Source organism: Nothobranchius furzeri, chromosome 7 (assembly GCF_043380555.1).
Source record: "Nothobranchius furzeri strain GRZ-AD chromosome 7, NfurGRZ-RIMD1, whole genome shotgun sequence".
NCBI lineage: Eukaryota > Metazoa > Chordata > Actinopteri > Cyprinodontiformes > Nothobranchiidae > Nothobranchius > Nothobranchius furzeri.
In genome coordinates, this window is record NC_091747.1 from 22292340 (window position 1) to 22316825 (window position 24486).

Here is a 24486-nt window from a genome sequence, read left to right on the forward strand (position 1 = left end):
TAGAGAGGTCAGGTTTGTTTTAGTGTACTCCAATCAACAGCTCCTACAACCACAAAAAGGAATGTAGTCATTAGCACTTATGATTTGTAAATGGCGCACACAATTATAATGCACGAAGCACAATTTCACATCATTCTGGGTCCATTTGTGTGAAAACAAGGTCCAATCAGTCTGAAACGTTACATGAAGGTAGAATCTATTGAGTTGTAAGTGATCTGAACGTTTCATCATGATTGCACATTCCTGTAGGGGGTCAAACCATGTCCCAAAGGTCACCGGGCCTGGTGTCACTTTAAAGAAGCAGTCCAGTTACACCTTTGTGGGCTTATAACTTGGCTTCTGAATGTCCTAGAGAGGTCAGGTTTGTTTTAGTGTACTCCAATCAACAGCCCCTACAGCCACAAAAAGGAATGGAGTCATTAGCACTTATGGTTTGTAAATGGCACCCAGAATTATGTTGCACGAAGCACAATTTCACATCATTCTGGGTTCATTTGTGTGAAAACAAGGTCCAATCTTCCTGAAACATTACAAGAAGGTATAACCTATTGAGTTGTAAGTGATCTGAACGTTTCATGATGATAGCACTTTGCTAAGGGGGTCAAACCATGTCCCAAAGTTCACCGGATCTGGTGTCAATTTAAATAAGTAGTCCAGTTACACATTTATGGGCTTACAACTTGATTTCTGAATGTCCTAGAGAGATCAGGTTTGTTTCAGAGTATTCCAATTAACAGCCCCTACAACCACAAAAAGGAATGGAGTCATTAGCACTTATGGTTTGTAAATGGCACCCAGAATTATGTTGCACGAAGCACAATTTCACATCATTCTGGGTTCATTTGTGTGAAAACAAGGTCCAATCAGGCTGAAACGTTACAAGAAGGTAGAATCTATTGAGTTGTAAGTGATCTGAACGTTTCATGATGATAGCACTTTCCTAAGGGGGTCAAACCATGTCCCAAAGGTCACCGGATCTGGTGTCAATTTAAAGAAGTAGTCCAGTTACACATTTGTGGGCTTATAACTTGGCTTCTGAATGTCCTAGAGAGATCAGGTTTGTTTTAGTGTACTCCAATCAACAGCCCCTACAACCACAAAAAGGAATGGAGTCATTAGCACTTATGGTTTGTAAATGGCACCCAGAATTATGTTGCACAAAGCACAATTTCACATCATTCTGGGTCCATTTGTGTGAAAACAAGGTCCAATCAGGCTGAAACGTTACAAGAAGGTAGAATCTATTGAGTTGTAAGTGATCTAAACGTTTCATGATGATAGCAATTTCCTAAGGGGTTCAAACCATGTTCCAAAAGTCACCGGATCTGGTGTCAATTTAAAGAAGTAGTCCAGTTACACATTTTTGGGCTTATAACTTGGCTTCTGAATGTCCTAGAGAGATCAGGTTTGTTTTAGTGTACTCCAATCAACAGCCCCTACAACCCCAAAAAGGAATGGAGTCATTAGCACTTATGGTTTGTAAATGGCACCCAGAATTATGTTGCACGAAGCACAATTTCACATCATTCTGGGTCCATTTGTGTGAAAACAAGGTCCAATCAGGCTGAAACGTTACATGAAAGTAGAATCTATTGAGTTGTAAGTGATCTGAACGTTTCATGATGATCGCACATTCCTAGAGGGGGACAAACAATGTCCCAAAGGTCACCGGGCCTGGTGTCACTTTAAAGAAGTAGTCCAGTTACACCTTTGTGGGCTTATAACTTGGCTTCTGAATATCCTAGAGAGGTCAGGTTTGTTTTAGAGTACTCCAATTAACAGCCCCCATTACCCCAAAAAGGAATGGAGTCATTAGCACTTATGGTTTTTAAATGGCACTCAGAATTATGTTGCACGAAGCACAATTTCACATCATTCTGGGTCCATTGGTGTGAAAACAAGGTCCAATCAGGCTGAAACGTTACAGGAAGGTAGAATCTATTGAGTTGTAAGTGATCTGAACATTTCATGATGATCGCACATTCCTATAGGGGGTCAAACCATGTCCCAAAGGTCACCGGGCCTGGTGTCACTTTAAAGAAGTAGTCCAGTTACACCTTTGTGGGCTTATAACTTGGCTTCTGAATATCCTAGAGAGGTCAGTTTTGTTTTAGAGTACTCCAATCAACAGCCCCCATTACCCCAAAAAGGAATGGAGTCATTAGCACTTATGGTTTTTAAATTGCACCCTGAATTATGTTGCACGAAGCACAATTTCACATCATTCTGGGTCCATTTGTGTGAAAACAAGGTCCAATAAGGCTGAAACGTTACAGGAAGGTAGAATCTATTAAGTTGTAAGTTATCTGAACGTTTCATGATGATTGCACATTCCTATAGGGGGTCAAACCATGTCCCAAAGGTCACCGGGCCTGGTGTCACTTTAAAGAAGTAGTCCAGTTACACCTTTGTGGGCTTATAACTTGGCTTCTGAATGTCCTAGAGAGGTCAGGTTTGTTTTAGTGTACTCCAATCAACAGCTCCTACAACCACAAAAAGGAATGTAGTCATTAGCACTTATGATTTGTAAATGGCGCACACAATTATAATGCACGAAGCACAATTTCACATCATTCTGGGTCCATTTGTGTGAAAACAAGGTCCAATCAGGCTGAAACGTTACATGAAGGTAGAATCTATTGAGTTGTAAGTGATCTGAACGTTTCATCATGATTGCACATTCCTGTAGGGGGTCAAACCATGTCCCAAAGGTCACCGGGCCTGGTGTCACTTTAAAGAAGCAGTCCAGTTACACCCTTGTGGGCTTATAAATTGGCTTCTGAATGTCCTAGAGAGGTCAGGTTTGTTTTAGTGTACTCCAATCAACAGCCCCTACAACCACAAAAAGGAATGGAGTCATTAGCACTTATGGTTTGTAAATGGCACCCTGAATTATGTTGCACGAAACACAATTTCACATCATTCTGGGTTCATTTGTGTGAAAACAAGGTCCAATCAGGCTGAAACATTACAAGAAGGTAGAATCTATTGAGTTGTAAGTGATCTGAACATTTCATGATGATAGCACTTTCCTAAGGGGGTCAAACCATCTCCCAAATGTCACCGGATCTGGTGTCAATTTAAAGAAGTAGTCCAGTTACACATTTGTGGGCTTACAACTTGATTTCTGAATGTCCTAGAGAGATCAGGTTTGTTTCAGAGTATTCCAATCAACAGCCCCTACAACCACAAAAAGGAATGGAGTCATTAGCACTTATGGTTTGTAAATGGCACCCAGAATTATGTTGCACGAAGCACAATTTCACATCATTCTGGGTTCATTTGTGTGAAAACAAGGTCCAATCAGGCTGAAACGTTACAAGAAGGTAGAATCTATTGAGTTGTAAGTGATCTGAACGTTTCATGATGATAGCACTTTCCTAAGGGGGTCAAACCATGTCCCAAAGGTCACCGGATCTGGTGTCAATTTAAAGAAGTAGTCCAGTTACACATATGTGGGCTTATAACTTGGCTTCTGAATGTCCTAGAGAGATCAGGGTTTTTTTAGTGTACTCCAATCAACAGCCCCTACAACCACAAAAAGGAATGGAGTCATTAGCACTTATGGTTTGTAAATGGCACCCAGAATTATGTTGCACGAAGCACAATTTCACATCATTCTGGGTCCATTTGTGTGAAAACAAGGTCCAATCAGGCTGAAACGTTACAAGAAGGTAGAATCTATTGAGTTGTAAGTGATCTAAACGTTTCATGATGATAGCACTTTCCTAAGGGGGTCAAAGCATGTTCCAAAGGTCACCGGATCTGGTGTCAATTTAAAGAAGTAGTCCAGTTACACATTTGTGGGCATATAACTTGGCTTCTGAATGTCCTAGAGAGATCAGGTTTGTTTTAGTGTACTCCAATCAACAGCCCCTACAACCACAAAAAGGAATGGAGTCATTAGCACTTATGGTTTGTAAATGGCACCCAGAATTATGTTGCACGAAGCACAATTTCACATCATTCTGGGTCCATTTGTGTGAAAACAAGGTCCAATCAGGCTGAAACGTTACATGAAAGTAGAATCTATTGAGTTGTAAGTGATCTGAACGTTTCATGATGATCGCACATTCCTAGAGGGGGACAAACAATGTCCCAAAGGTCACCGGGCCTGGTGTCACTTTAAAGAAGTAGTCCAGTTACACCTTTGTGGGCCTATAACTTGGCTTCTGAATATCCTAGAGAGGTCAGGTTTGTTTTAGAGTACTCCAATTAACAGCCCCCATTACCCCAAAAAGGAATGGAGTCATTAGCACTTATGGTTTTTAAATGGCACTCAGAATTATGTTGCAGGAAGCACAATTTCACATCATTCTGGGTCCATTGGTGTGAAAACAAGGTCCAATCAGGCTGAAACGTTACAGGAAGGTAGAATCTATTGAGTTGTAAGTGATCTGAACATTTCATGATGATCGCACATTCCTATAGGGGGTCAAACCATGTCCCAAAGGTCACCGGGCCTGGTGTCACTTTAAAGAAGTAGTCCAGTTACACCTTTGTGGGCTTATAACTTGGCTTCTGAATATCCTAGAGAGGTCAGTTTTGTTTTAGAGTACTCCAATCAACAGCCCCCATTACCCCAAAAAGGAATGGAGTCATTAGCACTTATGGTTTTTAAATTGCACCCTGAATTATGTTGCACGAAGCACAATTTCACATCATTCTGGGTCCATTTGTGTGAAAACAAGGTCCAATAAGGCTGAAACGTTACAGGAAGGTAGAATCTATTAAGTTGTAAGTTATCTGAACGTTTCATGATGATTGCACATTCCTATAGGGGGTCAAACCATGTCCCAAAGGTCACAGGGCCTGGTGTCACTTTAAAGAAGTAGTCCAGTTACACCTTTGTGGGCTTATAACTTGGCTTCTGAATGTCCTAGAGAGGTCAGGTTTGTTTTAGTGTACTCCAATCAACAGCTCCTACAACCACAAAAAGGAATGTAGTCATTAGCACTTATGATTTGTAAATGGCGCACACAATTATAATGCACGAAGCACAATTTCACATCATTCTGGGTCCATTTGTGTGAAAACAAGGTCCAATCAGGCTGAAACGTTACATGAAGGTAGAATCTATTGAGTTGTAAGTGATCTGAACGTTTCATCATGATTGCACATTCCTGTAGGGGGTCAAACCATGTCCCAAAGGTCACCGGGCCTGGTGTCACTTTAAAGAAGCAGTCCAGTTACACCTTTGTGGGCTTATAACTTGGCTTCTGAATGTCCTAGAGAGGTCAGGTTTGTTTTAGTGTACTCCAATCAACAGCCCCTACAGCCACAAAAAGGAATGGAGTCATTAGCACTTATGGTTTGTAAATGGCACCCAGAATTATGTTGCACGAAGCACAATTTCACATCATTCTGGGTTCATTTGTGTGAAAACAAGGTCCAATCTTGCTGAAACATTACAAGAAGGTATAATCTATTGAGTTGTAAGTGATCTGAACGTTTCATGATGATAGCACTTTGCTAAGGGGGTCAAACCATCTCCCAAAGGTCACCGGATCTGGTGTCAATTTAAAGAAGTAGTCCAGTTACACATTTGTGGGCTTACAACTTGATTTCTGAATGTCCTAGAGAGATCAGGTTTGTTTTAGTGTACTCCAATCAACAGCCCCTACAACCACAAAAAGGAATGGAGTCATTAGCACTTATGGTTTGTGAATGGCACCCAGAATTATGTTGCACGAAGCACAATTTCACATCATTCTGGGTCCATTTGTGTGAAAACAAGGTCCAATCAGGCTGAAACGTTACAAGAAGGTAGAATCTATTGAGTTGTAAGTGATCTAAACGTTTCATGATGATAGCAATTTCCTAAGGGGTTCAAACCATGTTCCAAAAGTCACCGGATCTGGTGTCAATTTAAAGAAGTAGTCCAGTTACACATTTTTGGGCTTATAACTTGGCTTCTGAATGTCCTAGAGAGATCAGGTTTGTTTTAGTGTACTCCAATAAACAGCCCCTACAACCCCAAAAAGGAATGGAGTCATTAGCACTTATGGTTTTTAAATGGCACTCAGAATTATGTTGCACGAAGCACAATTTCACATCATTCTGGGTCCATTGGTGTGAAAACAAGGTCCAATCAGGCTGAAACGTTACAGGAAGGTAGAATCTATTGAGTTGTAAGTGATCTGAACATTTCATGATGATCGCACATTCCTATAGGGGGTCAAACCATGTCCCAAAGGTCACCGGGCCTGGTGTCACTTTAAAGAAGTAGTCCAGTTACACCTTTGTGGGCTTATAACTTGGCTTCTGAATATCCTAGAGAGGTCAGTTTTGTTTTAGAGTACTCCAATCAACAGCCCCCATTACCCCAAAAAGGAATGGAGTCATTAGCACTTATGGTTTTTAAATTGCACCCTGAATTATGTTGCACGAAGCACAATTTCACATCATTCTGGGTCCATTTGTGTGAAAACAAGGTCCAATAAGGCTGAAACGTTACAGGAAGGTAGAATCTATTAAGTTGTAAGTTATCTGAACGTTTCATGATGATTGCACATTCCTATAGGGGGTCAAACCATGTCCCAAAGGTCACCGGGCCTGGTGTCACTTTAAAGAAGTAGTCCAGTTACACCTTTGTGGGCTTATAACTTGGCTTCTGAATGTCCTAGAGAGGTCAGGTTTGTTTTAGTGTACTCCAATCAACAGCTCCTATAACCACAAAAAGGAATGTAGTCATTAGCACTTATGATTTGTAAATGGCGCACACAATTATAATGCACGAAGCACAATTTCACATCATTCTGGGTCCATTTGTGTGAAAACAAGGTCCAATCAGGCTGAAACGTTACATGAAGGTAGAATCTATTGAGTTGTAAGTGATCTGAACGTTTCATCATGATTGCACATTCCTGTAGGGGGTCAAACCATGTCCCAAAGGTCACCGGGCCTGGTGTCACTTTAAAGAAGCAGTCCAGTTACACCTTTGTGGGCTTATAACTTGGCTTCTGAATGTCCTAGAGAGGTCAGGTTTGTTTTAGTGTACTCCAATCAACAGCCCCTACAGCCACAAAAAGGAATGGAGTCATTAGCACTTATGGTTTGTAAATGGCACCCAGAATTATGTTGCACGAAGCACAATTTCACATCATTCTGGGTTCATTTGTGTGAAAACAAGGTCCAATCTTGCTGAAACATTACAAGAAGGTATAATCTATTGAGTTGTAAGTGATCTGAACGTTTCATGATGATAGCACTTTGCTAAGGGGGTCAAACCATGTCCCAAAGGTCACCGGATCTGGTGTCAATTTAAAGAAGTAGTCCAGTTACACATTTGTGGGCTTACAACTTGATTTCTGAATGTCCTAGAGAGATCAGGTTTGTTTCAGAGTATTCCAATCAACAGCCCCTACAACCACAAAAAGGAATGGAGTCATTAGCACTTATGGTTTGTAAATGGCACCCAGAATTATGTTGCACGAAGCACAATTTCACATCATTCTGGGTTCATTTGTGTGAAAACAAGGTCCAATCAGGCTGAAACGTTACAAGAAGGTAGAATCTATTGAGTTGTAAGTGATCTGAACGTTTCATGATGATAGCACTTTCCTAAGGGGGTCAAACCATGTCCCAAAGGTCACCGGATCTGGTGTCAATTTAAAGAAGTAGTCCAGTTACACATTTGTGGGCTTATAACTTGGCTTCTGAATGTCCTAGAGAGATCAGGTTTGTTTTAGTGTACTCCAATCAACAGCCCCTACAACCACAAAAAGGAATGGAGTCATTAGCACTTATGGTTTGTAAATGGCACCCAGAATTATGTTGCACGAAGCACAATTTCACATCATTCTGGGTCCATTTGTGTGAAAACAAGGTCCAATCAGGCTGAAACGTTACAAGAAGGTAGAATCTATTGAGTTGTAAGTGATCTAAACGTTACATGATGATAGCAATTTCCTAAGGGGTTCAAACCATGTTCCAAAAGTCACCGGATCTGGTGTCAATTTAAAGAAGTAGTCCAGTTACACATTTTTGGGCTTATAACTTGGCTTCTGAATGTCCTAGAGAGATCAGGTTTGTTTTAGTGTACTCCAATCAACAGCCCCTACAACCCCAAAAAGGAATGGAGTCATTAGCACTTATGGTTTGTAAATGGCACCCAGAATTATGTTGCACGAAGCACAATTTCACATCATTCTGGGTCCATTTGTGTGAAAACAAGGTCCAATCAGGCTGAAACGTTACATGAAAGTAGAATCTATTGAGTTGTAAGTGATCTGAACGTTTCATGATGATCGCACATTCCTAGAGGGGGACAAACAATGTCCCAAAGGTCACCGGGCCTGGTGTCACTTTAAAGAAGTAGTCCAGTTACACCTTTGTGGGCTTATAACCTAGCTTCTGAATATCCTTGAGAGGTCAGGTTTGTTTTAGAGTACTCCAATTAACAGCCCCCATTACCCCAAAAAGGAATGGAGTCATTAGCACTTATGGTTTTTAAATGGCATTCAGAATTATGTTGCACGAAGCACAATTTCACATCATTCTGGGTCCATTTGTGTGAAAACAAGGTCCAATCAGGCTTAAACGTTACAGGAAGGTAGAATCTATTGAGTTGTAAGTGATCTGAACATTTCATGATGATCGCACATTCCTGTAGGGGGTCAAACCATGTCCCAAAGGTCACCGGGCCTGGTGTCACTTTAAAGATGCAGTCCAGTTACACCTTTGTGGGCTTATAACTTGGCTTCTGAATGTCCTAGAGAGGTCAGGTTTGTTTTAGTGTACTCCAATCAACAGCTCCTATAACCACAAAAAGGAATGTAGTCATTAGCACTTATGATTTGTAAATGGCGCACACAATTATAATGCACGAAGCACAATTTCACATCATTCTGGGTCCATTTGTGTGAAAACAAGGTCCAATCAGGCTGAAACGTTACATGAAGGTAGAATCTATTGAGTTGTAAGTGATCTGAACGTTTCATCATGATTGCACATTCCTGTAGGGGGTCAAACCATGTCCCAAAGGTCACCGGGCCTGGTGTCACTTTAAAGAAGCAGTCCAGTTACACCTTTGTGGGCTTATAACTTGGCTTCTGAATGTCCTAGAGAGGTCAGGTTTGTTTTAGTGTACTCCAATCAACAGCCCCTACAGCCACAAAAAGGAATGGAGTCATTAGCACTTATGGTTTGTAAATGGCACCCAGAATTATGTTGCACGAAGCACAATTTCACATCATTCTGGGTTCATTTGTGTGAAAACAAGGTCCAATCTTGCTGAAACATTACAAGAAGGTATAATCTATTGAGTTGTAAGTGATCTGAACGTTTCATGATGATAGCACTTTGCTAAGGGGGTCAAACCATGTCCCAAAGGTCACCGGATCTGGTGTCAATTTAAAGAAGTAGTCCAGTTACACATTTGTGGGCTTACAACTTGATTTCTGAATGTCCTAGAGAGATCAGGTTTGTTTCAGAGTATTCCAATCAACAGCCCCTACAACCACAAAAAGGAATGGAGTCATTAGCACTTATGGTTTGTAAATGGCACCCAGAATTATGTTGCACGAAGCACAATTTCACATCATTCTGGGTTCATTTGTGTGAAAACAAGGTCCAATCAGGCTGAAACGTTACAAGAAGGTAGAATCTATTGAGTTGTAAGTGATCTGAACGTTTCATGATGATAGCACTTTCCTAAGGGGGTCAAACCATGTCCCAAAGGTCACCGGATCTGGTGTCAATTTAAAGAAGTAGTCCAGTTACACATTTGTGGGCTTATAACTTGGCTTCTGAATGTCCTAGAGAGATCAGGTTTGTTTTAGTGTACTCCAATCAACAGCCCCTACAACCACAAAAAGGAATGGAGTCATTAGCACTTATGGTTTGTAAATGGCACCCAGAATTATGTTGCACGAAGCACAATTTCACATCATTCTGGGTCCATTTGTGTGAAAACAAGGTCCAATCAGGCTGAAACGTTACAAGAAGGTAGAATCTATTGAGTTGTAAGTGATCTAAACGTTACATGATGATAGCAATTTCCTAAGGGGTTCAAACCATGTTCCAAAAGTCACCGGATCTGGTGTCAATTTAAAGAAGTAGTCCAGTTACACATTTTTGGGCTTATAACTTGGCTTCTGAATGTCCTAGAGAGATCAGGTTTGTTTTAGTGTACTCCAATCAACAGCCCCTACAACCCCAAAAAGGAATGGAGTCATTAGCACTTATGGTTTGTAAATGGCACCCAGAATTATGTTGCACGAAGCACAATTTCACATCATTCTGGGTCCATTTGTGTGAAAACAAGGTCCAATCAGGCTGAAACGTTACATGAAAGTAGAATCTATTGAGTTGTAAGTGATCTGAACGTTTCATGATGATCGCACATTCCTAGAGGGGGACAAACAATGTCCCAAAGGTCACCGGGCCTGGTGTCACTTTAAAGAAGTAGTCCAGTTACACCTTTGTGGGCTTATAACCTAGCTTCTGAATATCCTTGAGAGGTCAGGTTTGTTTTAGAGTACTCCAATTAACAGCCCCCATTACCCCAAAAAGGAATGGAGTCATTAGCACTTATGGTTTTTAAATGGCACTCAGAATTATGTTGCACGAAGCACAATTTCACATCATTCTGGGTCCATTTGTGTGAAAACAAGGTCCAATCAGGCTTAAACGTTACAGGAAGGTAGAATCTATTGAGTTGTAAGTGATCTGAACATTTCATGATGATCGCACATTCCTGTAGGGGGTCAAACCATGTCCCAAAGGTCACCGGGCCTGGTGTCACTTTAAAGATGCAGTCCAGTTACACCTTTGTGGGCTTATAACTTGGCTTCTGAATGTCCTAGAGAGGTCAGGTTTGTTTTAGTGTACTCCAATCAACAGCCCCTACAGCCACAAAAAGGAATGGAGTCATTAGCACTTATGGTTTGTAAATGGCACCCAGAATTATGTTGCACGAAGCACAATTTCACATCATTCTGGGTTCATTTGCGTGAAAACAAGGTCCAATCTTGCTGAAACATTACAAGAAGGTATAATCTATTGAGTTGTAAGTGATCTGAACGTTTCATGATGATAGCACTTTGCTAAGGGGGTCAAACCATGTCCCAAAGGTCACCGGATCTGGTGTCAATTTAAAGAAGTAGTCCAGTTACACATTTGTGGGCTTACAACTTGATTTCTGAATGTCCTAGAGAGATCAGGTTTGTTTCAGAGTATTCCAATCAACAGCCCCTACAACCACAAAAAGGAATGGAGTCATTAGCACTTATGGTTTGTAAATGGCACCCAGAATTATGTTGCACGAAGCACAATTTCACATCATTCTGGGTTCATTTGTGTGAAAACAAGGTCCAATCAGGCTGAAACGTTACAAGAAGGTAGAATCTATTGAGTTGTAAGTGATCTGAACGTTTCATGATGATAGCACTTTCCTAAGGGGGTCAAACCATGTCCCAAAGGTCACCGGATCTGGTGTCAATTTAAAGAAGTAGTCCAGTCACACATTTGTGGGCTTATAACTTGGCTTCTGAATGTCCTAGAGAGATCAGGTTTGTTTTAGTGTACTCCAATCAACAGCCCCTACAACCACAAAAAGGAATGGAGTCATTAGCACTTATGGTTTGTAAATGGCACCCAGAATTATGTTGCACGAAGCACAATTTCACATCATTCTGGGTCCATTTGTGTGAAAACAAGGTCCAATCAGGCTGAAACGTTACAAGAAGGTAGAATCTATTGAGTTGTAAGTGATCTAAACGTTTCATGATGATAGCAATTTCCTAAGGGGTTCAAACCATGTTCCAAAAGTCACCGGATCTGGTGTCAATTTAAAGAAGTAGTCCAGTTACACATTTTTGGGCTTATAACTTGGCTTCTGAATGTCCTAGAGAGATCAGGTTTGTTTTAGTGTACTCCAATCAACAGCCCCTACAACCCCAAAAAGGAATGGAGTCATTAGCACTTATGGTTTGTAAATGGCACCCAGAATTATGTTGCACGAAGCACAATTTCACATCATTCTGGGTCCATTTGTGTGAAAACAAGGTCCAATCAGGCTGAAACGTTACATGAAAGTAGAATCTATTGAGTTGTAAGTGATCTGAACGTTTCATGATGATCGCACATTCCTAGAGGGGGACAAACAATGTCCCAAAGGTCACCGGGCCTGGTGTCACTTTAAAGAAGTAGTCCAGTTACACCTTTGTGGGCTTATAACCTGGCTTCTGAATATCCTTGAGAGGTCAGGTTTGTTTTAGAGTACTCCAATTAACAGCCCCCATTACCCCAAAAAGGAATGGAGTCATTAGCACTTATGGTTTTTAAATGGCACTCAGAATTATGTTGCACGAAGCACAATTTCACATCATTCTGGGTCCATTTGTGTGAAAACAAGGTCCAATCAGGCTTAAACGTTACAGGAAGGTAGAATCTATTGAGTTGTAAGTGATCTGAACATTTCATGATGATCGCACATTCCTATAGGGGGTCAAACCATGTCCCAAAGGTCACCGGGCCTGGTGTCACTTTAAAGAAGTAGTCCAGTTACACCTTTGTGGGCTTATAACTTGGCTTCTGAATATCCTAGAGAGGTCAGTTTTGTTTTAGAGTACTCCAATCAACAGCCCCCATTACCCCAAAAAGGAATGGAGTCATTAGCACTTATGGTTTTTAAATTGCACCCTGAATTATGTTGCACGAAGCACAATTTCACATCATTCTGGGTCCATTTGTGTGAAAACAAAGTCCAATAAGGCTGAAACGTTACAGGAAGGTAGAATCTATTAAGTTGTAAGTTATCTGAACGTTTCATGATGATTGCACATTCCTATAGGGGGTCAAACCATGTCCCAAAGGTCACCGGGCCTGGTGTCACTTTAAAGAAGTAGTCCAGTTACACCTTTGTGGGCTTATAACTTGGCTTCTGAATGTCCTAGAGAGGTCAGGTTTGTTTTAGTGTACTCCAATCAACAGCTCCTACAACCACAAAAAGGAATGTAGTCATTATCACTTATGATTTGTAAATGGCGCACACAATTATAATGCACGAAGCACAATTTCACATCATTCTGGGTCCATTTGTGTGAAAACAAGGTCAATCAGGCTGAAACGTTACATGAAGGTAGAATCTATTGAGTTGTAAGTGATCTGAACGTTTCATCATGATTGCACATTCCTATAGGGGGTCAAACCATGTCCCAAAGGTCACCGGGCCTGGTGTCACTTTAAAGAAGCAGTCCAGTTACACCTTTGTGGGCTTATAACTTGGCTTCTGAATGTCCTAGAGAGGTCAGGTTTGTTTTAGTGTACTCCAATCAACAGCCCCTACAGCCACAAAAAGGAATGGAGTCATTAGCACTTATGGTTTGTAAATGGCACCCAGAATTATGTTGCACGAAGCACAATTTCACATCATTCTGGGTTCATTTGTGTGAAAACAAGGTCCAATCAGGCTGAAACATTACAAGAAGGTATAATCTATTGAGTTGTAAGTGATCTGAACGTTTCATGATGATAGCACTTTCCTAAGGGGGTCAAACCATGTCCCAAAGGTCACCGGATCTGGTGTCAATTTAAAGAAGTAGTCCAGTTACACATTTGTGGGCTTACAACTTGATTTCTGAATGTCCTAGAGAGATCAGGTTTGTTTCAGAGTATTCCAATCAACAGCCCCTACAACCACAAAAAGGAATGGAGTCATTAGCACTTATGGTTTGTAAATGGAACCCAGAATTATGTTGCACGAAGCACAATTTCACATCATTCTGGGTTCATTTGTGTGAAAACAAGGTCCAATCAGGCTGAAACGTTACAAGAAGGTAGAATCTATTGAGTTGTAAGTGATCTGAACGTTTCATGATGATAGCACTTTCCTAAGGGGGTCAAACCATGTCCCAAAGGTCACCGGATCTGGTTTCAATTTAAAGAAGTAGTCCAGTTACACATTTGTGGGCTTATAACTTGGCTTCTGAATGTCCTAGAGAGATCAGGTTTGTTTTAGTGTACTCCAATCAACAGCCCCTACAACCACAAAAAGGAATGGAGTCATTAGCGCTTATGGTTTGTAAATGGCACCCAGAATTATGTTGCACGAAGCACAATTTCACATCATTCTGGGTCCATTTGTGTGAAAACAAGGTCCAATCAGGCTGAAACGTTACAAGAAGGTAGAATCTATTGAGTTGTAAGTGATCTAAACGTTTCATGATGATAGCACTTTCTTAAGGGGTTCAAACCATGTTCCAAAGGTCACCGGATCTGGTGTCAATTTAAAGACGTAGTCCAGTTACACATTTTTGGGCTTATAACTTGGCTTCTGAATGTCCTAGAGAGATCAGGTTTGTTTTAGTGTACTCCAATCAACAGCCCCTACAACCCCAAAAAGGAATGGAGTCATTAGCACTTATGGTTTGTAAATGGCACCCAGAATTATGTTGCACGAAGCACAATTTCACATCATTCTGGGTCCATTTGTGTGAAAACAAGGTCCAATCAGGCTGAAACGTTACATGAAAGTAGAATCTATTGAGTTGTAAGTGATCTGAACGTTTCATGATGATCGCACATTCCTAGAGGGGGACAAACAATGTCCCAAAGGTCACCGGGCCTGGTGTCACTTTAAAGAAGTAGTCCAGTTACACCTTTGTGGGCTTATAACTTGGCTTCTGAATATCCTAGAGAGGTCAGTTTTGTTTTAGAGTACTCCAATCAACAGCCCCCATTACCCCAAAAAGGAATGGAGTCATTAGCACTTATGGTTTTTAAATTGCACCCTGAATTATGTTGCACGAAGCACAATTTCACATCATTCTGGGTCCATTTGTGTGAAAACAAAGTCCAATAAGGCTGAAACGTTACAGGAAGGTAGAATCTATTAAGTTGTAAGTTATCTGAACGTTTCATGATGATTGCACATTCCTATAGGGGGTCAAACCATGTCCCAAAGGTCACCGGGCCTGGTGTCACTTTAAAGAAGTAGTCCAGTTACACCTTTGTGGGCTTATAACTTGGCTTCTGAATGTCCTAGAGAGGTCAGGTTTGTTTTAGTGTACTCCAATCAACAGCTCCTACAACCACAAAAAGGAATGTAGTCATTATCACTTATGATTTGTAAATGGCGCACACAATTATAATGCACGAAGCACAATTTCACATCATTCTGGGTCCATTTGTGTGAAAACAAGGTCAATCAGGCTGAAACGTTACATGAAGGTAGAATCTATTGAGTTGTAAGTGATCTGAACGTTTCATCATGATTGCACATTCCTATAGGGGGTCAAACCATGTCCCAAAGGTCACCGGGCCTGGTGTCACTTTAAAGAAGCAGTCCAGTTACACCTTTGTGGGCTTATAACTTGGCTTCTGAATGTCCTAGAGAGGTCAGGTTTGTTTTAGTGTACTCCAATCAACAGCCCCTACAGCCACAAAAAGGAATGGAGTCATTAGCACTTATGGTTTGTAAATGGCACCCAGAATTATGTTGCACGAAGCACAATTTCACATCATTCTGGGTTCATTTGTGTGAAAACAAGGTCCAATCAGGCTGAAACATTACAAGAAGGTATAATCTATTGAGTTGTAAGTGATCTGAACGTTTCATGATGATAGCACTTTCCTAAGGGGGTCAAACCATGTCCCAAAGGTCACCGGATCTGGTGTCAATTTAAAGAAGTAGTCCAGTTACACATTTGTGGGCTTACAACTTGATTTCTGAATGTCCTAGAGAGATCAGGTTTGTTTCAGAGTATTCCAATCAACAGCCCCTACAACCACAAAAAGGAATGGAGTCATTAGCACTTATGGTTTGTAAATGGAACCCAGAATTATGTTGCACGAAGCACAATTTCACATCATTCTGGGTTCATTTGTGTGAAAACAAGGTCCAATCAGGCTGAAACGTTACAAGAAGGTAGAATCTATTGAGTTGTAAGTGATCTGAACGTTTCATGATGATAGCACTTTCCTAAGGGGGTCAAACCATGTCCCAAAGGTCACCGGATCTGGTTTCAATTTAAAGAAGTAGTCCAGTTACACATTTGTGGGCTTATAACTTGGCTTCTGAATGTCCTAGAGAGATCAGGTTTGTTTTAGTGTACTCCAATCAACAGCCCCTACAACCACAAAAAGGAATGGAGTCATTAGCGCTTATGGTTTGTAAATGGCACCCAGAATTATGTTGCACGAAGCACAATTTCACATCATTCTGGGTCCATTTGTGTGAAAACAAGGTCCAATCAGGCTGAAACGTTACAAGAAGGTAGAATCTATTGAGTTGTAAGTGATCTAAACGTTTCATGATGATAGCACTTTCTTAAGGGGTTCAAACCATGTTCCAAAGGTCACCGGATCTGGTGTCAATTTAAAGACGTAGTCCAGTTACACATTTTTGGGCTTATAACTTGGCTTCTGAATGTCCTAGAGAGATCAGGTTTGTTTTAGTGTACTCCAATCAACAGCCCCTACAACCCCAAAAAGGAATGGAGTCATTAGCACTTATGGTTTGTAAATGGCACCCAGAATTATGTTGCACGAAGCACAATTTCACATCATTCTGGGTCCATTTGTGTGAAAACAAGGTCCAATCAGGCTGAAACGTTACATGAAAGTAGAATCTATTGAGTTGTAAGTGATCGTAACGTTTCATGATGATCGCACATTCCTAGAGGGGGACAAACAATGTCCCAAAGGTCACCGGGCCTGGTGTCACTTTAAAGAAGTAGTCCAGTTACACCTTTGTGGGCTTATAACCTGGCTTCTGAATATCCTTGAGAGGTCAGGTTTGTTTTAGAGTACTCCAATTAACAGCCCCCATTACCCCAAAAAGGAATGGAGTCATTAGCACTTATGGTTTTTAAATGGCACTCAGAATTATGTTGCACGAAGCACAATTTCACATCATTCTGGGTCCATTTGTGTGAAAACAAGGTCCAATCAGGCTTAAACGTTACAGGAAGGTAGAATCTATTGAGTTGTAAGTGATCTGAACATTTCATGATGATCGCACATTCCTATAGGGGGTCAAACCATGTCCCAAAGGTCACCGGGCCTGGTGTCACTTTAAAGAAGTAGTCCAGTTACACCTTTGTGGGCTTATAACTTGGCTTCTGAATATCCTAGAGAGGTCAGTTTTGTTTTAGAGTACTCCAATCAACAGCCCCCATTACCCCAAAAAGGAATGGAGTCATTAGCACTTATGGTTTTTAAATTGCACCCTGAATTATGTTGCACGAAGCACAATTTCACATCATTCTGGGTCCATTTGTGTGAAAACAAAGTCCAATAAGGCTGAAACGTTACAGGAAGGTAGAATCTATTAAGTTGTAAGTTATCTGAACGTTTCATGATGATTGCACATTCCTATAGGGGGTCAAACCATGTCCCAAAGGTCACCGGGCCTGGTGTCACTTTAAAGAAGTAGTCCAGTTACACCTTTGTGGGCTTATAACTTGGCTTCTGAATGTCCTAGAGAGGTCAGGTTTGTTTTAGTGTACTCCAATCAACAGCTCCTACAACCACAAAAAGGAATGTAGTCATTATCACTTATGATTTGTAAATGGCGCACACAATTATAATGCACGAAGCACAATTTCACATCATTCTGGGTCCATTTGTGTGAAAACAAGGTCAATCAGGCTGAAACGTTACATGAAGGTAGAATCTATTGAGTTGTAAGTGATCTGAACGTTTCATCATGATTGCACATTCCTATAGGGGGTCAAACCATGTCCCAAAGGTCACCGGGCCTGGTGTCACTTTAAAGAAGCAGTCCAGTTACACCTTTGTGGGCTTATAACTTGGCTTCTGAATGTCCTAGAGAGGTCAGGTTTGTTTTAGTGTACTCCAATCAACAGCCCCTACAGCCACAAAAAGGAATGGAGTCATTAGCACTTATGGTTTGTAAATGGCACCCAGAATTATGTTGCACGAAGCACAATTTCACATCATTCTGGGTTCATTTGTGTGAAAACAAGGTCCAATCAGGCTGAAACATTACAAGAAGGTATAATCTATTGAGTTGTAAGTGATCTGAACGTTTCATGATGATAGCACTTTCCTAAGGGGGTCAAACCATGTCCCAAAGGTCACCGGATCTGGTGTCAATTTAAAGAAGTAGTCCAGTTACACATTTGTGGGCTTACAACTTGATTTCTGAATGTCCTAGAGAGATCAGGTTTGTTTCAGAGTATTCCAATCAACAGCCCCTACAACCACAAAAAGGAATGGAGTCATTAGCACTTATGGTTTGTAAATGGCACCCAGAATTATGTTGCACGAAGCACAATTTCACATCATTCTGGGTTCATTTGTGTGAAAACAAGGTCCAATCAGGCTGAAACGTTACAAGAAGGTAGAATCTATTGAGTTGTAAGTGATCTGAACGTTTCATGATGATAGCACTTTCCTAAGGGGGTCAAACCATGTCCCAAAGGTCACCGGATCTGGTTTCAATTTAAAGAAGTAGTCCAGTTACACATTTGTGGGCTTATAACTTGGCTTCTGAATGTCCTAGAGAGATCAGGTTTGTTTTAGTGTACTCCAATCAACAGCCCCTACAACCACAAAAAGGAATGGAGTCATTAGCGCTTATGGTTTGTAAATGGCACCCAGAATTATGTTGCACGAAGCACAATTTCACATCATTCTGGGTCCATTTGTGTGAAAACAAGGTCCAATCAGGCTGAAACGTTACAAGAAGGTAGAATCTATTGAGTTGTAAGTGATCTAAACGTTTCATGATGATAGCACTTTCTTAAGGGGTTCAAACCATGTTCCAAAGGTCACCGGATCTGGTGTCAATTTAAAGACGTAGTCCAGTTACACATTTTTGGGCTTATAACTTGGCTTCTGAATGTCCTAGAGAGATCAGGTTTGTTTTAGTGTACTCCAATCAACAGCCCCTACAACCCCAAAAAGGAATGGAGTCATTAGCACTTATGGTTTGTAAATGGCACCCAGAATTATGTTGCACGAAGCACAATTTCACATCATTCTGGGTCCATTTGTGTGAAAACAAGGTCCAATCAGGCTGAAACGTTACATGAAAGTAGAATCTATTGAGTTGTAAGTGATCTGAACGTTTCATGATGATCGCACATTCCTATAGGGGGTCAAACAATGTCCCAAAGGTCACCGGACCTGGTGTCACTTTAAAGAAATAGTCCAGTTACACCTTTGTGGGCTTATAACTTGGCTTCTGAATATCCTAGAGAGGTCAGGTTTGTTTTAGAGTACTCCAATTAACAGCCCCCATTACCCCAAAAAGGAATGGAGTCATTAGCACTTATGGTTTTTAAATGGCACTCAGAATTATGTTGTACGAAGCACAATTTCACATCATTCTGGGTCCATTTGTGTGAAAACAAGGTCCAATCAGGCTGAAACGTTACAGGAAGGTAGAATCTATTGAGTTGTAAGTGATCTGAACGTTTCATGATGATCGCACATTCCTATAGGGGGTCAAACCATGTCCCAAAGGTCACCGGGCCTGGTGTCACTTTAAAGAAGTAGTCCAGTTACACCTTTGTGGGCTTATAACTTGGCTTCTCAATATCCTAGAGAGGTCAGGTTTGTTTTAGAATACTCCAATTAACAGCCCCCATTACCCCAAAAAGGAATGGAGTCATTAGCACTTATGGTTTTTAAATGGCACCCTGAATTATGTATCACGAAGCACAATTTCACATCATTCTGGGTCCATTTGTGTGAAAACAAGGTCCAATAAGGCTGAAACGTTACAGGAAGGTAGATTCTATTAAGTTGTAAGTGATCTGAACGTTTCATGATGATTGCACATTCCTATAGGGGGTCAAACCATGTCCCAAAGGTCACCGGGCCTGGTGTCACTTTAAAGAAGTAGTCCAGTTACACATTTGTGGGCTTATAACTTGTTTTCTGAATGTCCTAGAGAGGTCAGGTTTGTTTTAGTGTACTCCAATCAACAGCCCCTACAACCACAAAAAGGAATGGAGTCATTAGCACTTATGATTTTTAAATGGCACACACAATTATAATGCACGAAGCACAATTTCACATCATTCTGGGTCCATTTGTGTGAAAACAAGGTCCAATCAGGCTGAAACGTTACAAGAAGGTAGAATCTATTGAGTTGTAAGTGATCTGAACGTTTCATGATGATTGCACATTCCTATAGGGGGTCAAACCATGTCCCAAAGGTCACCGGGCCTGGTGTCACTTTAAAGAAGTAGTCCAGTTACACATTTGTGGGCTTATAACTTGGCTTCTGAATGTCCTAGAGAGGTCAGGTTTGTTTTAGTGTACTCCAATCAACAGCCCCTACAACCACCAAAAGGAATGGAGTCATTAGCACTTATGATTTGTAAATGGCACACACAATTATAATGCACGAAGCACAATTTCACATCATTCTGGGTCCATTTGTGTGAAAACAAGGTCCAATCAGGCTGAAACGTTACAAGAAGGTAGAATCTATTGAGTTGTAAGTGATCTGAACGTTTCATGATGATTGCACATTCCTATAGGGGGTCAAACCATGTCCCAAAGGTCACCGGGCCTGGTGTCACTTTAAAGAAGTAGTCCAGTTACACATTTGTGGGCTTACAACTTGATTTCTGAATGTCCTAGAGAGATCAGGTTTGTTTCAGAGTATTCCAATCAACAGCCCCTACAACCACAAAAAGGAATGGAGTCATTAGCACTTATGGTTTGTAAATGGCACCCAGAATTATGTTGCACGAAGCACAATTTCACATCATTCTGGGTTCATTTGTGTGAAAACAAGGTCCAATCAGGCTGAAATGTTACAGGAATGTAGAATCTATTGAGTTGTAATTGATCTGAACGTTTCATGATGATAGCACTTTCCTAAGGGGGTCAAACCATGTCCCAAAGGTCACCGGATCTGGTGTCAATTTAAAGAAGTAGTCCAGTTACACATTTGTGGGCTTATAACTTGGCTTCTGAATGTCCTAGAGAGATCAGGTTTGTTTTAGTGTACTCCAATCAACAGCCCCTACAACCACAAAAAGGAATGGAGTCATTAGCACTTATGGTTTGTAAATGGCACCCAGAATTATGTTGCACGAAGCACAATTTCACATCATTCTGGGTCCATTTGTGTGAAAACAAGGTCCAATCAGGCTGAAACGTTACATGAAGGTAGAATCTATTGAGTTGTAAGTGATCTAAACGTTTCATGATGATAGCACTTTCCTAAGGGGGTCCAACCATGTTCCAAAGGTCACCGGATCTGGTGTCAATTTAAAGAAGTAGTCCAGTTACACATTTGTGGGCTTATAACTTGGCTTCTGAATGTCCTAGAGAGATAAGATTTGTTTTAGTGTACTCCAATCAACAGCCCCTACAACCACAAAAAAAAGAATGGAGTCATTATCACTTATGGTTTGTAAATGGTACCCAGAATTATGTTGCACGAAGCACAATTTCACATCATTCTGGGTCCATTTGTGTGAAAACAAGGTCCAATCAGGCTGAAACGTTACATGAAAGTAGAATCTATTGAGTTGTAAGTGATCTGAACGTTTCATGATGATCGCTCATTCCTAGAGGGGGACAAACAATGTCCCAAAGGTCACCGGGCCTGGTGTCACTTTAAAGAAGTAGTCCAGTTACACCTTTGTGGGCTTATAACTTGGCTTCTGAATATCCTAGAGAGGTCAGGTTTGTTATAGAGTACTCCAATTAACAGCCCCCATTACCCCAAAAAGGAATGGAGTCATTAGCACTTATGGTTTTTAAATGGCACTCAGAATTATGTTGCACGAAGCACAATTTCACATCATTCTGGGTCCATTTGTGTGAAAACAAGGTCCAATCAGGCTGAAACGTTACAGGAAGGTAGAATCTAATGAGTTGTATGTGATCTGAACGTTTCATGATGATCGCACATTCCTATAGGGGGTCAAACCATGTCCCAAAGGTCACCGGGCCTGGTGTCACTTTAAAGAAGTAGTCCAGTTACACCTTTGTGGGCTTATAACTTGGCTTCTGAATATCCTAGAGAGGTCAGGTTTGTTTTAGAGTACTCCAATTAACAGCCCCCATTACCCCAAAAAGGAATGGAGTCATTAGCACTTATGGTTTTTAAATTGCACCCTGAATTATGTTGCACGAAGCACAATTTCACATCATTCTGGGTCCATTTGTGTGAAAACAAGGTCCAATAAGGCTGAGACGTTACAGGAAGGTAGAATCTATTAAGTTGTAAGTGATCTGAACGTTTCATGATGATTGCACATTCCTATAGGGGGTCAAACCATGCCCCTAAGGTCACCGGGCCTGGTGTCACTTTAAAGAAGTAGTCCAGTTACACCTTTGTGGGCTTATAACTTGGCTTCTGAATGTCCTAGAGAGGTCAGGTTTGTTTTAGTGTACTCCAATCAACAGCCCCTACAACCACAAAAAGGAATGTAGTCATTAGCACTTATGATTTGTAAATGGCGCACACAATTATAATACACGAAGCACAATTTCACATCATTCTGGGTCCATTTGTGTGAAAACAAGGTCCAATCAGGCTGAAATGTTACAAGAAGTTAGAATCTATTAAGTTGTAAGTGATCTGAACGTTTCATGATGATTGCACATTCCTATAGGGGGTCAAACAATGTCCCAAAGGTCACCGGGCCTGGTGTCACTTTAAAGAAGTAGTCCAGTTACACCTTTGTGGGTTTATAACTTGGCTTCTGAATATCCTAGAGAGATCAGGTTTTTTTTAGAGTACTCCAATTAACAGCCCCCATTACCCCAAAAAGGAATGGAGTCATTAGCACTTATGGTTTTTAAATGGCACTCAGAATTATGTTGCACAAAGCACAATTTCACATCATTCTGGGTCCATTTGTGTGAAAACAAGGTCCAATCAGGCTGAAACGTTACAGGAAGGTAGAATCTATTGAGTTGTAAGTGATCTGAACGTTTCATGATGATCGCACATTCCTATAGGGGGTCAAACCATGACCCAAAGGTCACCGGGCCTAGTGTCACTTTAAAGAAGTAGTCCAGTTACACCTTTGTGGGTTTATGACTTGGCTTCTGAATATCCTAGAGAGATCAGGTTTGTTTTAGAGTACTCCAATTAACAGCCCCCATTACCCCAAAAAGGAATGGAGTCATTAGCACTTATGGTTTTTAAATTGCACCCTGAATTATGTTGCACGAAGCACAATTTCACATCATTCTGGGTCCATTTGTGTGAAAACAAGGTCCAATAAGGCTGAAACGTTACAGGAAGGTAGAATCTATTAAGTTGTAAGTGATCTGAACATTTCATGATGATTGCACATTCCTATAGGGGGTCAAACCATGTCCCAAAGGTCACCGGGCCTGGTGTCACTTTAAAGAAGTAGTCCAGTTACACCTTTGTGGGCTTATAACTTGGCTTCTGAATGTCCTAGAGAGGTCAGGTTTGTTTTAGTGTACTCCAATCAACAGCCCCTACAACCACAAAAAGGAATGTAGTCATTAGCACTTATGATTTGTAACTGGCGCACACAATTATAATGCACGAAGCACAATTTCACATCATTCTGGGTCCATTTGTGTGAAAACAAGATCCAATCAGGCTGAAACGTTAGAAGAAGGTAGAATCTATTGAGTTGTAAGTGATCTGAACGTTTCATGATGATTGCACATTCCTATAGGGGGTCAAACCATGTCCCAAAGGTCACCGGGCCTGGTGTCACTTTAAAGAAGCAGTCCAGTTACACCTTTGTGGGCTTATAACTTGGCTTCTGAATGTCCTAGAGAGGTCAGGTTTGTTTTAGTGTACTCCAATCAACAGCCCCTACAACCACAAAAAGGAATGGAGTCATTAGCACTTATGGTTTGTAAATGGCACCCAGAATTATGTTGCACGAAGCACAATTTCACATCATTCTGGGTTCATTTGTGTGAAAACAAGGTCAAATCAGGCTGAAACATTACAAGAAGGTAGAATCTATTGAGTTGTAAGTGATCTGAACTTTTCATTATGATAGCACTTTCCTAAGGGGGTCAAACCATGTCCCAAAGGTCACCGGATCTGGTGTCAATTTAAAGAAGTAGTCCAGTTACACATTTGTGGGCTTACAACTTGATTTCTGAATGTCCTAGAGAGATCAGATTTGTTTCAGGGTATTCCAATCAACAGCCCCTACAACCACAAAAAGGAATGGAGTCATTAGCACTTATGGTTTGTAAATGGCACCCAGAATTATGTTGCACGAAGCACAATTTCACATCATTCTGGGTCCATTTGTGTGAAAACAAGGTCCAGTCAGGCTGAAACGTTACAGGAAGGTAGAATCTATTGAGTTTTAAGTGATCTGAACGTTTCATGATGATAGCACTTTCCTAAGGGGGTCAAACCATGTCCCAAAGGTCACCGGATCTGGTGTCAATTTAAATAAGTAGTCCAGTTACACATTTGTGGGCTTATAACTTGGCTTCTGAATGTCCTAGAGAGATCAGGTTTGTTTTAGTGTACTCCAATCAACAGCCCCCATTATCCCAAAAAGGAATGGAGTCATTAGCACTTAAGGCTTT